Here is a 6,191-nt window from a genome sequence, read left to right on the forward strand (position 1 = left end):
AATTGGCTTGAACTACAGAAGTGCCATGTCATACAGCAGAGAAATCCATTTAATGCATGCTCTCGGTAGTCCTGCCAGTAACGCTACCAGAATGGTGTGAGATGACTAGTCAATCCAATATTATGCACACATAGAACACAGAAAGTTGCTTTATCTTGAGTCAGACCTCGAGTCCATCTAGATCCATAATGTTAATTCAGTCTGGCAGCAGTTCCTACGAGTTTCAAGAGTTGCCTAGCCTTACCTGAAGACTCCTAGAATTCCTTGGTGGTCACCCATCCTACTGATATGCTGATCTGATTCTGCTTAACTTTCGAAATTAGGTTAAAACATTTGTGCTTAGGTTTGGGGTGCACAATCGAGCATTAGCCTCGATTGTGCAATTTATTCTCGAAGGCTTTCACAGCCAGGACAGATCCTCTGAAGATGCCAGCCACAGAGACTGGCAAAATGTTAGGAAGAAAAACCTTCTGAACCTGGCCAAATAGCCCGAAAAACATACAACAACTTCATTAAGTACAATTGCTTATCAAAACAGCCAGCATGGTGTAACGGAGAGAGCATCAGACTGGTACTTGGGAGACATGAGTTCAGTCTAAGAAATTAACTGGGGATGGCAATGGTAAATCATAGAACCACAGAATCATAAAGTTGGAAGCGGCCTATAAGGCCATCGAGTCCAAACCCCTGCTCAGTGCAGGAATACAAATCAAAAGATATCAGCCAAGTGGCTGTCTACATTTCTCTTGAATGTCTCCAGGGTTGGCGCACTCACCACCTCTTGAGGTAATTGGTTCCATTGCAGTACTACTCTAACAGCTGGGATTTTTTTCCCCTGATATTTCTGGCTTCCTTTAACTTGAGCCTATTGTTGCATGTCCTGAAATCTGGGATGACTCAAAACAGTTCCTGCCTTTCTTCTGTATGATAGCCTTTCAGGTATGTGAAAAGTGCTATCATATTATTATTATTATTATTATTATTATTATTATTATTATTATTATTATTATTATTATTATTATTATTATTATTATTATTATTATTATTATTATTATTATTATTATTAATTTATTTATTGATTTGATTTGATTTGATTTGATTTGATTTGATTTGATTTGATTTGATTTGATTTATACCCCGCCTATCTGGGCGACTCGTCCACTCAGTCTTCTTTTCTCAAGGCCAAACATGCCCAAATCAATGGTTGTTGTGGGTTTTTCGGGCTTCTTGGCCGTGTTCTGAAGCTGGTTCTTCCTAACGTTTCGCCAGTCTCTGTGGCCGGCATCTTCAGAGGATAGCAAAGTTTGCTATCCTCTGAAGATGCCGGCCACAGAGACTGGCGAAACGTTAGGAAGAACCAGCTTCAGAACACGGCCAAGAAGCCCGAAAAACCCACAACAACCATTAGATCCTGGCCGTGAAAGCCTTCGCGAATACAATGCCCAAATCACTTCTTCAACTTGCAAATGTTAGAGGAGACTATGTTAGGGGATCAGAACAAGGTGCAAAACATGTACAGTGCTGTCCTCCAACCACAAAGAATGGTCAGGGGCTTTATGAGGTACAGCTAGGGAACAAATAGTAGCTAGGGGACCACTACTAGCATCCGGCCAAGCATCTACCCACTTTAAATTTTTTGTTTCACCATGCCTAATGATAGTGTTGGCCATGACCAGGAAGCTCTGGATGTCACTAATGGGTTTCTTTCAGGACTAAGTACTTTATCAAGTGTTGTTGTTGTTGTTGTTTAGTCATTAAGTCATGTCTGACTCTTTGTGACCCCATGGACCAGAGCATGCCAGGCCCTCCTGTCTTCTACTGCCTCCTGGAGTTAGGTCATCAGTTGTACAGTAGTGTTAACCTGCAATTCTGACCCTGGAATCAGAAACATATTAATGCCTTACATTCTCTTGAGAAAGTTAGAATATTTCTTGGAATATATCAATTGGTTTCTCAGAAATGTGTTTGAAAAGTTACTTCCTTTGAACTAAGAATATTTCCAAGTTGTGAGCAGATGGTAGGGTTTCCTAACTGATGAGTGAGGAGAAAGTAAAGTTACACCATGCACATTTGGTTCTTGCTCTTAACATCCAGATGATAAGAAAAATATTGTTGGAAGTGTATTATTAACACATTCAGTACAAGTCAGTGATTTAACCTGCTACATTTATCTCGTAAAAGATTTAAATTAGTTCTATTGTGAGTCTATCATGAGATGTTTCAAAGGATTCTGTCAAATAGGCACTTTTTCTAAGCTGTTAAAACCATCCTTGATAAGAGCAAGGAAGTCTACTGCAGAGGGTGAGGGCTGAACTCTGTGTTTAGCAGATAACCTCTGTTTCTGCTGATGACTTGTGGGGTCTTTCAAAATGTCATCCTGAACTGATTTTGAAATTTAGGACTCAGATAGACTGTCTAATACAGAGAGCGAGAGACCAAGATAATTCTGAGTGATTGTATAGATTTGCAAGTATGTGTTCAAAATGAAAGAGCATTACAGTATAATTTATAGTGTTTCTTCTGAGGTGTTTTTGTTGTTGCTGAAGTTGTTGATTTGTTGTTCTGCTCTTCATTTTCTCATATTTGGAATTAAACTGAGTTTTATTCAAAGAGCAGCTGAAATCCCACTCTGTAAATTATGCCCCGTAAAGATGATGATCTTCGATATTGCTGGAATGACTTTACAGATGGCAGCAATTTTGGGAAATTAAGCATTTCTTTTTATCTCAGAGCCCCCATGGCTTCTCCACAATACAAGGAATTTAACGGGAACTTCTGTCCCGGAGGGTTGGTAGAATCAGAAATGTTTTCGTTCCAAAAAGTCACTGGGACTGATTACATCATCAACCTTACATGGTGTAGTTGTGTGAACAGGACTTCCACCAGTGAGTGAAATTAGGGCCACATTAAGACATTGACGAGGCTACAGCATTACACCCCCCCAAAGTGTGTGCTATTTAACAGTTAAATTTAAATTTTGTTGTTTTCATTTAGAAACCCTAAGCAAATACAGTACTCTACCCTGTGCACTAGCTTATGTGGCATACATATAAATCTGATACTGAATGTCATGCAGAGCGTTGGGTATGCAGGTGCGGCCAGAGGTTAAGCTCTGTTATGGAATACTAAGAGAATGAAGTCCCAAGAGAAGGAAGAGACATGAAGGGAGGCTAGGAAGAGGGTTTTTCCAAGCAAAGTGAAAGAGCAGTGGGTGCTTTCTAGAGAATGAGGAAAAGGAATGTGGGGGATGTATATCACAGAGGGCAACATGTGGCCACATGTAGGCCCCCAGGGACTCTTCCCTTCCACCATCATTTAAAAAAAATTAATTAAATTAAATTTTTAAAAAAGCCATGCGTACTGTCTGGAGGAGGAACCACCTTTGTTACACAGTCCTGTTTTAACATGCAAGATGTTTAAAGGGCCCAGGTGTGGTCTCCCAGCATACTGGACCCCCCATACAGTCCCTTTTTTTCAAATAAATGTTTTGTGGTTGCAAAAATGTCTCCACTTAACAAACCCATTTTAAGGGGGGGGGGATGAGTGGGGGAGATCACAGAAGTGTCACCTTCCCGCATCCAGGGATGGGCATGTTAGCCCTGGATCTCAAGATGCTGCCTGCATCACTGTAGTGTACAACATGTTGGAAATGGAGGAAGTTTCTTCTGTGCCTGTGCAGAGTGCATTGCCCCCCATTTTTCAGACATTTGAGATAAAAGTTCAGGACTCTGAAGCCAGTCTACAGATGACTCTTCTTTGTATGCCTGCTGCTAATTTTAACACCAACAAAGAGCAAGCAAGGGTGTTTAAAGAGTTTAAATTAAATGAGGGAGAAGGAAGTTAAGAAACAAAACAAAAAAACTCTCTTGGTGGTCTCCTGAAATATTTCCTTTGGTGTTTATCCTGACCACTCAAGAATTTAGAGGAATTGATGTTCACACTTGATCAACTCTGAGAATACAGAGAAGAAAGTTAGAAGATTCCCTCAACTCAGACCTTGTGGATCACAGAATAGCAGAGTGGGCTCCCTTGCTGGAGGTCATGACTTCTAGGAAAGCTGCTGCTCCAGCCTCCCCCCATTTCAGGGAAGAGCACCAGACTCTGTGCTTACAGACTCTTGTCTTAACAAGATCAGAATCTATGGCAAAAGGAGTTACAAAATAAGAAACCCATAGTATCTACTCTAGAGAGGCAATGTGGGAATGAAAGTGCTGGGTGCATGTTTGTCCTTGCTTTCCCGCACCAACCGGGAATTGAAAATATAATGCTCACTGGACCACATTGTGTGCCCCCTGTGGAAAGGTTGGCAGCTTACATGGATTTGCTATTAGGCAGTTTCGCTATTTTAAAGGATGAAGAGGCGGCAGAAAAAGAAGAAAACTGAAGAGACAGACACAAGCCCCCTGTACTGAACCCACATAGGATGGCTAGAGGAAGAAAAGCTTTTTAAAAACATGAGCGTAGCAGCACAACACTGGTTACAAGAGGTCTTGCTTCAAAAAAGAACTGAGCTTTGTTGTAACCTCTATTTCATGCTGCAGTCTCATTACGTCGCTCTTCTCTGTTGAATTATTCTATTTGTGGTCTTTCCTGTTATTGCAATGTTCGTTTTAATTTTAACTACTGTAGGCCCGTTTGGCTGTAATCCTATAGGTACTGTACTTTGCTTAGCAATAGTAAGATCTCAGTTGGCATTTTACTCCAGAGTAAGTGGCATCGCATAAATCATTGCAGCAAATTGTAGTTAATTAACACAGCGCTGGTCAAATGTCTGGCTGCACACCCTCTCATGTGACTGGCATGTGACTAGGCACACAGCAGGGATCCCATGAATCAGCTACAATTGGCAACCACAGTTTACACAATTTCACTTACTCTGGAATAAAATCCTGATAGGATTCCGATCAGTAAGCCTCATTGAACCCAGAGATGTTTATCTCTGTGTTGATATGCACAGAACTGCATTGTTTGAGAACTGTGGCTGGGATATAGGGAGAAAATTGGTCAGTCAATCAGCCATGGAAAGTTAGTACAGTATTATGTAGTTATTCTCAATCTTCCTAGTATAATTCCTTGAAAATAGATGGGTGAATCGGGCCAGAACCTGAGACATGGAATTATGTCATAAGCATGTATATTAGTTGCTATTCATCTGTGGATTAGAAATACTTTTTTTTAAAGGCCACACTTGGCAAAGGCAATGTTGTCCCCATTACCAGGCAGGAGGCATTCAATATTACATGTGACATTGTCACTGGGGCCTTGTTATTCTACGTTGCTTTCAAATGTTTCCGTGAGTAGGGAGAAAATAAATAAGTAGGTTTATTGTTATCTTTTGACATAATAAACTTGGAGCTAGTCATGTAGTTGCTCCTACTACTTGCTTGCCATAGCTGGAAACAGATCTCAGATCCCTTCCCCTCTTCTGTCCTTTGCCATTTCACTTAGACATTAAAGATCTCATTAGCAGCAAAGTCCTTTCTCCCCCCCCCCACCCTTTACTCTTAATTAAATATACCTAGAGGCCTAGGTAACAGTCAGGATCCAAGTGTGAGTCGGATGTCTTTAACCCTATCCGGATTTGGCCCAAAGAGTCGCCTGTAAACTCAGACCTGTCTCTGCCCTTTTGGAAGCTTTATCAGTGGAAGACAGGAAATGACTAAGCAGCTGTTACTAGAATTTTGAAAAGTTACATATTCAAACAATAAGTCCTAGAATGTCTCCAAGCAGTATGATCAATTGCTGGTATTTGGCTTTATGCCTTCTTCGCTGTGAATTATCACCCTTTGCACAACTTGTAAGATGGAAATCATCAATTTAGGGCACAGGAAGGGAGTATCTCATTATAAACCTGCCAAGTATGCTTGCATATTGCTAAAATTTAATTGCACACTGTATTGCTAAAATATTGAAGTTAATTGATTGGGAACAGTTTACAAAGAAGTTAACAGCATTGCAATTAGTATAGTCTTCTTGATAGTCATCTGCTAGCCCAGCAAAGGATAGAGAGTAGAGGTGTTAAAGACTCCATGGGAACAAACACAAGCACTTGCTAATTGAACAGCTGCATGTTGTCCGTGAAAGTTTATCCCATAAACCATTAAATCATTGTTGTTTCATATGAAATCACTCTCCTTTCTGGACTAAAGTGATTGCTGTTTGCGGCTTGTTCTTCATCAGAGTATTGGGCT

Source organism: Pogona vitticeps, chromosome 3, assembly GCF_051106095.1.
Source record: "Pogona vitticeps strain Pit_001003342236 chromosome 3, PviZW2.1, whole genome shotgun sequence".
NCBI classification, from domain to species: domain Eukaryota; kingdom Metazoa; phylum Chordata; class Lepidosauria; order Squamata; family Agamidae; genus Pogona; species Pogona vitticeps.